General features: G+C 29.5%; 1 long non-coding RNA gene across 2 annotated transcripts; it reads left to right on the top strand.

Annotated features, from left to right (window-relative positions):
* Positions 1 to 253: 253 nt before the first annotated feature.
* Positions 254 to 2,725, top strand: LOC105435472. Of its 2 annotated transcripts, XR_969497.2 has the most exons (3): positions 254 to 582; positions 1,998 to 2,285; positions 2,451 to 2,725. It is a non-coding gene; the product is annotated as an uncharacterized LOC105435472 (long non-coding RNA). The 2 variants fall into 2 exon arrangements; XR_969496.2 differs by lacking the exon at positions 254 to 582 and having other exon boundaries at positions 603 to 2,285.
* The last annotated feature ends 7,055 nt before the right edge of the window (positions 2,726 to 9,780 follow it).

Here is a 9,780-nt window from a genome sequence, read left to right on the forward strand (position 1 = left end):
ATTTTTTACAAGTTATACAAAAATATTAATACTCACCAACAAATATCTATTGGAAAGTAGAGTAAAAGAAAGGAAAAAAACCACACATCTCTGTCTATTTCTCTCTACTAAACTTTTTCTCAAGTGTTAGATTTATTGAGATCTTGAGTCTACTTTTATGTCCCAAACTCTTATGGCAACCATGTCCCATCATCTCAACATACATCACTTTTAATTTATTTATAATTTATACACATATCCTTTCCCCACCCTAAATATCTCTCCTTTTCCCCTTTATTAACCCATTCTCCTTTTTAATTCCATATTCCCAACTTTAGCTTCTTCCTTCTTCTTCCAAAACCAAGATCCCACTACCTGCCCTAGGGTTCATCCTCAACTCCCAATCTTATTTCATATCCCCTCAAATTTTAGGGTTTTTACAAATACCCATCTTCCCAAATTACTTCTTTTTCCCCTCTAATTCATTCATTTATACCTAATATCTACATCATTTTACTCAATAATCCTTTTCTCCCTCTTATACTTATCATTTAAATGGAAGATTCCTTCTTTTTCTTCACTTCATGCTGCCTCTTGATCCAGGTTAATTTTTCTTACTTCTTCCTTTTTTTTTTTTTTGTGTTTGTTTTCTTTTTCAAGGGAATTACATGAGCTTTCTTTGGAGAGATCTGGCTTTTTATTCAAAGTTTTGATCTGTTAATTTAATGGTTTTTTCGTTCTTTATCCTCATTTGGAAAAATCTGAGTCCTCTTTCTAGAGAGATTGTGTTTTTTTTTTTTTTAATAATAATAATTATTATTATTCATCTTGATTATAGAGTTATCTTTTTGCTTGTTTTGGAGGTTTTTGAGAAATCCCATGACAAGTAGGAAGAAAAAAAATTGATTATTCCTAGTCTTACATTTTCAAGGCCACCTGAATGCTTGGCGTTCAAAAACATTGTAACTTTTTTTTTTAAAAAAAATGGTGTTCCCAACTATGTTCTTTTCTCCCCACTTTTGTGAAAATCTCTCTTTGTAGATTCATTAGTTATAATCACTTTTTATTAATTTAAATCCTAATTAATTTCCCCCATTATTATTTTTTCAAATTATATTCATTTTCAAATCTTCCCTTCTAATCTCAAATTCTAATTTAGTTTACTTTTCATTCTTATAATTAATTTTGGTTTTGTCAGGATATTAAATTTTTTGGACTCCAACAGTTTTAACATTTTAACACTTTAAGTAGTTGATAATTACCTAGTTTGGATAACAATTAATCTATATGATTCGAGAATATCACAACTGAGTTTGTCATTCGAAAATGAAAGATTGCATGGAGAAATAGGGAGAGAGAGCTTCCTTCAGTCCACTCATAGAGGGATTCAAAGGAGTTGCTGAAGTAACTGCCGACTCATTCACTCAAACACTCAGTAGAGCTCAAAAAGAAATTATCGGAGAGAAAGAAGAAATAAAATTGGTTCAAAGTATATTCTTTTCCTCTATTGTGATTGTGTGAATGAAGCGGGAGATATTTTGCACTCTCTCTTTTTCTTTGCTTGGACTGAAGGGAGCTCCTCCTTTTTACTTTCCCCATAAAACTATCAAACCCCAAATATATTCAATAATTCAATTCCCCTTTGGTTTTTCTTTCTTTAATGTGTTTAGATCATATCATTTCCATAATTCATCCTAACGTGTTCAGGTCGAATTTTGGAAGGGTAAAGTGTGATCGGTTTGGTAGAAACACTCTCGGTTTGACCATTTAATTTATTGCTTGATATGATAATCAAAAGTGATTAGAAGGGGAGCGAGAAAGAACTACTTTATTTTTATATATTTCAAAACTTGATTTACAATATTTTGAAAACAATCCTAGAATGTAAACAACAAATTAAAAAAAAAAAAAAAATCAATAGTGTATATGTAAAGTAGTGTTTATATAAGTTTAATATTAAAAAAAATCAAACGTCTAAAAACCATTTGGTTAAAAAACTTGACCATACATTTTTGCAGTATGAATAAACTCAAGATATTTCTCAGCGTTGGATGGTACCGAAATTCTCTAGAGGTCTTTGGTCCCATTTCTTGTTTATTAAATAGTACTAATATTATTTTTTTTTGGAATGAAATGATTTAATTGATAATTAGATTTATCTCTTTATTAATATAATTTTGTGCTATATTTTGTTCTCGAGTTTAACATGTGGAACAGAGATTCAAACCTCTAAATGTTATAGTTGGGAGAGCATGTATGGTGATCCAACTAAAGATACATATATGTTATTGTCCACTAAGGTATAGGTAAGAAGACATACAACTACCCAAACTCAATTATTGCATTTCATCATTTTATGAAACAAAATCATTATGTTATTTATCTTTACTTTTTGCATCATTGGTCTTTGCTTTGGTGAATCAAATCAATTTCTACTTTAATTTCAACTATCTCTGATTGTGTTCTTTCAGGCTAAGGCTTCCATAGCTACCTGCAAAACCTGTCCCTAAAAAGGTAAAATTTTTGGTACATTATCTTACCATTCACTTTCACAGGTGAAAACATAGGAATCAACACAAACCAAACCATACTCCTTTTCATTGGTTTCAATTTGGTTCCGTTTAATTCCATTAGAAAGTTAATGGTATATATTGGAGCAAACTACATGTCTGAAATACATCGTATAAACAATGTAAACTTAGTGGAGATTGTTCTGGTGCACTTACTAATCATTCATCTTTTCATATCTTTTTGTTCAAGGTTTTGAAAAATTAGTTCGTCCCTAATATGATTATAATAAAATAAAATAAAAAAAGAAACAGTCCAATTTATATGTAAAAGGTTGGTTTAGAATTAATTTGATACTATGCAACTCTTTTGAAGTAAATTTTAACAAATTCAAAAAAAAAAAAAAGAGTAGAAAAGAGAACATTCTTTTCTCTTTATATTTTTAAATTAAACGTTCAGTAACAACCCTTTTTTTCTTTATTTAGAAGTGTTATATATTTTTGTAATATATTCTAATAAGATGAGATACAATAAATAAAAATAAAGATAAAAAAAGATTACATAACTTTTCTCTTTAAGTATTCAACCAAACATCGTCCAAAGACTTCTTTTATTTTTTAAATATAGATGTAGAATGTATTACGATTTTTTTAAATATTTTTTTTGTTGATTTATAACAAATTTCTATCTAATATTTGGTTAGTTTTTTTTTTTTAAAAAAAAAAACTCAGTTTTTTGTGCTATGTATAATTATATATTTACACATTGACAAGAAATAAATAATAATAATAAATTTATACTTCTAAACTATGTACAGTCACTCAAAACCCTAAATCAATGATTACATGAATAAGAACCTTAACCTTAATGAATTTAGATTCTCTATATGGTTTCAACTTAACATTTAATTTTCTCATGTGCATATATAAGGTTTCTGTGTAAAGGTTGAAATTTTATCACGTATTAGAAGGAAATGTTAATCGTCAATTGAATTATCAATATTATAAATTATCTAAGTTGATCTACTTATTGAAACAATTATTGTTTTGACCTTTAATCAGTACAATTCCAAGAGTTACCAATCACACTCACTGCAGTACTTTTAATTTTAGAAAGATGAATTAAATACAAACTAAAATTAGGAAAAATGTCTTCAAAATTCTAAAAAAAAATATCATACACCTAGTTTTAGATTGATTTTTTTTAAAAAAATACAACTCAACTTTCAAAAGTTTAAAGAAAACATAAAATAAAAATACCCTCGATACTCCTAATACTTCCTTGGCAATAATAATATTCTAAAAAAAATGAAATGTTTCCTCTATTAATTAATGTGGTATGATAAATTATTATGATGTTTTTTCTAATTGTTGGATCAATTATAGGTAAAAAACGAAGATAAATTTAATAAACATGAAATCCTATAAAATCTAAAAAAAATAAAAATAAAAATATTGCTTTAAAACATAAGAAAACGATAAAGAATCAAAATTTCCCAGCTAGCATAAGTAATTAATTTCATGAAAAGTTTAGTAAAATAATAAAGGGGGAAGGAAATGAAGGAAACAGAGCCAAAAGCCTCAACATCTCTAAAATTCAAAAGCAAATAATATGTATAATATGCTAAAGCTGACTTTGCGCCAATATTATTCCCTTGAAAACGCTTCAGATTTCTTTTCAAAAACAAAACAAAAAAAGAGAAAAAAAGCAAAAAAGAAAACGGGGAAAAAGGGTTCATGTTTGATGATGGCAGATAAAGTCAAGTTACATCTGAATTTCCACTTCACCAGCTTTCTTCTTTATATTTTTTCTCAAAACTAAACTCATTGGGAGGGTAAGAATAACCGAGTAATATGAGAATCCGTTCTACCTAATCCATTTTAGGTTAGGTTAGTTTAATTTTTTTTCGGATTGAGTGAGATCTTTGGTTGGAGGGTTGAAAAATTCGGATCAACCCAATCCGAATTAATATAATATATATATATATATATTATATTTAACTACTACTTATTTAATCTTAGGAGTGTCGAGGGTTTTATTTTTCTTTATTTAATGCGAAATACATTTGATTTATGCGTGATGATTTCCATTTACAAACATTAAAATTTAGAAACGAAAAAAATAAATAAAAATAATACAACCCTAAACCCAACAAAACTCAATATTGTACGGATTGGGTTGAAAACTTAATTCGGGTTATTCAAGTTGGAAACTCAACCAAACAGAAAATATGGGTTGGATTTCTAACTCAACCTAACTCCCATCTGTTTACACCCCTAAAACTTATAATGTATTTGAAATAAGTTTTTTTTTTTTAATTTTTGTTTCTTTTAAAAAATTAGTATAGCTTAACACGCATTAGTTGAACTATAATATCAAGATTTCAATAACAAAAGAAGAATAAATAATAACATCGGGTATACATGAAAATCAAGTTTTGGGAGAAAAAGCTAGGATACGCGACTTTTGTATATATCTAACTTCTTGTTATCAAAAGAATACAATGAATGGGATGGGTCTTGACAAAAAGGGAAATAAACAAGGGTATAAAGATTACACAAATACCCTTAATACAATTATTTTCAACACTTCCCAGAATTTGAGGCGTCGATGTCAATTAGACCTAACTTGTTATTGCATGAGTTGGTACTATGCTTGAGTAGCATCAACAATTTGTTGATTTGATGGAATGTACATAATAGAAAGTAAATATTGTCATTGTCAAGTATATCTTTAATGAAGTGTTTGTCAATCTCCACATTTTAGCTCTATCATGTTAAACGAGATTATTAGTTATGGTGATAGCGGTCACTATAAGAATTTTGGTCTTTGTCGACATTTTTTTTTTGTGTGGGCACGTTTCGTAATCAAAATCCCGTTGTTGACGTTATATTGGCAGATGTGCCCACACAAATTAAAATCGTGGGCAGAAAAGACATTTTTGCCCATAAAAAAAATGTCGAAAAAAATGTCGTTTTATCCATGATCATCATCACGCGGCAAAAATAGACTTTCTTGCCACAAAAACAACGTCAACAAAAATGTCTTTTTACCCACGATCACCATCACGTCGGCAAAAATAGACTTTTTGACCACGTGCGTTTCGTGAGTAAAAACTATCTCTGCCAACGAAAAGTTTTTTGTTGGCAATAAGAAAACTTCTCCCCATGCTAAATTTGTTGACAGAAGAAAACAACATATTTTTAGCTACACAAAAAACATGGCAAAAATGATTTTAAATTTTTTCCACGTTTATTATTAATATTGTATGCTTCTAGTTTAATTTTTGAATAATAAATTTCTTGGCTATATCAAAATATATCGAATATTTAAACAAAAAACTTAAAAATGAAATTTCAACCATTATTAATTTGTCAAAATATGACAAACCATAATTAGTGTGTCAAGATATGTGAGCTATATTAAATTTCATTTTGGCATACTCAATTGAATAAAAAAAGTATTAAATACACAGAAAATGGTTAACTTAGTCCGAAGGTCTTCAAGAAATAGTCATTTCTCGCTTCTTCAAATCATATAAACCTGAAAATGTACATTAAATTGGATAAGAACATGCAAAATCTTAACTACTTGTTTCAAAAAATCTTAACTACCTGTTTCAAATGAATTAAGTATCAAAATAAATCAAGTAAAATTAAATACTTTTAAGACAAATAACCCATAAAGTGTAAAAGTATAAAAAAATTTAATGACATATGTACCTTAAGACAAAAAAGAATCCTCATATATGTTCATCCAAAAACCCAAAAGAATGTCCTAAAAATATTAAAAGAAGATACAAATAACCTAAGTATAACTTTCAAAACAAAATCAACCCAACTAAGCATGTGCTCAAAAGTGTCTTAACTCTTAAAGCCTTCCTACAAAACAAGTTTCAAATACCTAGTGTGATCACAAAACACAAACTCAACTACAATAAATCAATCTAAAAACCTAATTGTGAAATGTCACTATATGCATAATTGGCTATCGTAACTGCACGATAGTCACAAAATATTTTAACTCAAGTTCAAAAGGTAAATGTGAAATGTATGCATGAGCGACTACCGTAACTGCAGAATAGCCACATATAATATTGAAACATACTTTAACAATATAATTATTTTTAATTTTAGTTTAGGAAAATACCCCTCTTCCTCTCCTAGATCCAACCTTTTTTTTTATGTCAGCCCACCTTTGTTCCCATTCTTCTCTTTCTCACGTGTAGATGACACATTACCACCTAACGGTTCACCACTTTTTGAATTGACAGTTTGCATTGAGCAACTACCTAATACAATTTCATATGCCTTCGCACTACAGATTAAGTTGACTATACAATGATTGCAAGCATCGTCGGATTTAGTATAAGCCCAGGGAGGCGAGTCCCCCCTCAACTTTATTGTCTTTATATAATATGTATAAACAAAATCGATTAATGATTAGTATTTGTAGATAGTTTAGTGGTAATTATACTAGTCACCCCCTTTTCCAACTAAAGTTCAAGTCTTTCTTATCTAGCATTTTGTCTAGATTTTTATTTTTCCTCTAAGTTACAATTTAAATTCTCTAAAAATATTTTGCATATTTAATAATATATGTATAAATGAATTACTTTTACATCTAAAACAGTATAAGAATGCATAAAAGAAACATAATTGTACCTCCAACCGATCAAATCAAGAGCTCCCTTACGCCTGTAGATACAACCTTCGAGTTCTCACAACTAAATGGAATAGTGTTTCGAACTGCAATACCAAAGCTTAACTCATTTTTAGGGGCAAAGGCAGTCACTGGTTTTCCTTCCTCTTCGTCAATCTCTATCTTGATCTTTTTATGTTTTTCTACAAATTTGTCCAATTCTATGTTTCGATCATACCGTTTCACATCCCTTCCTCGCTTTTTAGTTCGTTATTGAGGTCCTAAAAGTAAAACAATTTTTCTTCAGTGACGTATAAGAAATAAACTTACATATCATATTAATACCTGATGCCCTCTTGCCATCTTGATGAGTGGAAGGATCAACTAGTGGACTGTTTGTTTGTTCAACTTCAGTCAAATGGCAATTGTGCTTGATCTGGACGTACCATTAAGCTGCAAAATTAACTATTAGTGGTTATACTTTAAAATAAGATGTCATAAGTAAATTTTATAAATTTATTCCACTACAAGATGTAGGGTTTGTCCGATGCAAACATGCGTCAGCCAAATCCACAAAACGAGTCGGGAATGGCTATCCCAACGTAGAAATCCACGTTGGTCTGAGCATCGACAGTACTGCGTCTTTATAGGCAAAGTCGACACACAACACAATGACATCGGAAAAATCGTTTGCCTGAGGAGGACTATGTTGACTGACGCGCGACGTCAAGAAATCATTGTTCGATGTGGTCATCACATCGACAATGGGCATCCATGCTCGACGTGCTTTGTGCATCGGGAAACCTTTTTATAGTATTTTATATATATTATGATTTAATTATTTTCGCTGTTGGGACTATATATTTGATTTAAATTCAACCAAATTCTAGACACAAATAACATAAAATTATTAAAATAAAAAATCAAATTTATATTAAAATTAACTCAAATGTTAAAAAAGTACAAGTTTGTAGGTTCTGAAATTACATGAATAATAAATAAAAATTAAAACATAATTATAAGTGCCGACGCCAGTTTTCCCAACTTCTACACATTGCCTCAACATGATTATAGCTAGTATGACAATAGAGACATGAGCAGATTTCAAGGAGGAAAATTAAACATTATTACGAGCTGCGTTGAAGGAAATTATGAGTTTGTTTCAAATAGAAACGACCCTTGCTTTGGTTGTTCTAGAAAAGTGATTAGAAAGAGAGGAGCAGTAAATGCCAAGATCGAGAACCGAATATGTAAGCCATAGAAAGTTCCCTACTTGCATATTAAGTAAATATGATTTATAGCCTTTTTGACAATCAGTCATATTTACTTAATATGCAAGTGAAAAACTTTCTATGGCTTACCTGCTCAGTTCTCGATTATGTCATTTTTTGCTCCTCTCTTTCGAATAAATTTTCTAAACCACTAAAGCAAGGGTCGTTTCTGTTTGAAGCAGCCTCATATTTCCCTTCACGCATCTTATACGTAATAATGTTCAACTTTCTTCTTTGCACATTTTTGTCAATGTCCCTGTAACCATTATAGCTGCTACTATTTGACTTTCTAATGTAATTCTGATTTCTTGATGTTGAGCTCCATCATTATTACATATTCAAGTTTTAAATTGTTACACCTAAGCTTCTCTATAGTCTTCTCATACTTTGCCCTTTCAAAGCAGATTGTAATTCTGAAATATACAATAAATTTAATATCAACATACATACAATATACAATCTATACATACAATTTATGTAATTCAATGTTAAGATAAATTAATAAAATTCTAACTTTATGACAATATATGTAAAGATCGTAAAAACTTTAATAGAAACAATATAGATTCAACTTCAACTTCAACTTCAAATTCAACTTCAATTTCAACTTCAATCCTAAACCCTACCAACACTAAATTCAAACGCAATACTAAAATCTACGACTTAAATCAAAATTTAAACACTAAAGCTAATTTGAAACCTAAAACGTAAAACTAATTTGAAATCTAAAAACTAAAACTATACACTTCTACGTTGGCCTTAGATGGGGCATCGTCGATGTTTACCTGCATGGCATCGCGGAAGGCTTATATTGTCTCGACGTCTTATGTCGGCATATATGTTCAATGCCGACACCATTTTTCTGCGTCAAAAAAAGCTTTTTCTTGCAACGTTTTTTTATTCCGACGCCTAAACCTGCTTCGAAATAACTCCGATTTTTTGTAATGTTCATTACCATCCAATGATTATAGTTGCTCAAGTTCATCCTTTATAAAATCGTCATCCATTAGGAATTGATCTTGATTATCTATCTCTTCGGACTCAACATTACCTCTACACAGTAGGATATCGTGTTTTCAACAACAGTTTTAAGATTCACAAACTAAAATAGTCTTTTTAAATTTAGAAACAAAATAGAACAAAGATTCACGAACAATACTAAAAGTTGAACATATTTCAACTCATGTATTTATTATTATTATTATTATTATAACCTTTCTATAGTGGAGTGAAAGAGCTTTATTTATTTATTTGGCTAATCAATTTTTATTTTCACGAGAAAAAACAAGTACACTCTGAACTGAGTTTGAATTTATATAAAAGCGTGTCATTTTGGTCCACTTGGGTTTGTAATAATAGTAATAATGCATTGTCTTTTATG

Source organism: Cucumis sativus, chromosome 5 (genome assembly GCF_000004075.3).
Source record: "Cucumis sativus cultivar 9930 chromosome 5, Cucumber_9930_V3, whole genome shotgun sequence".
NCBI classification, from domain to species: Eukaryota; Viridiplantae; Streptophyta; class Magnoliopsida; order Cucurbitales; family Cucurbitaceae; genus Cucumis; species Cucumis sativus.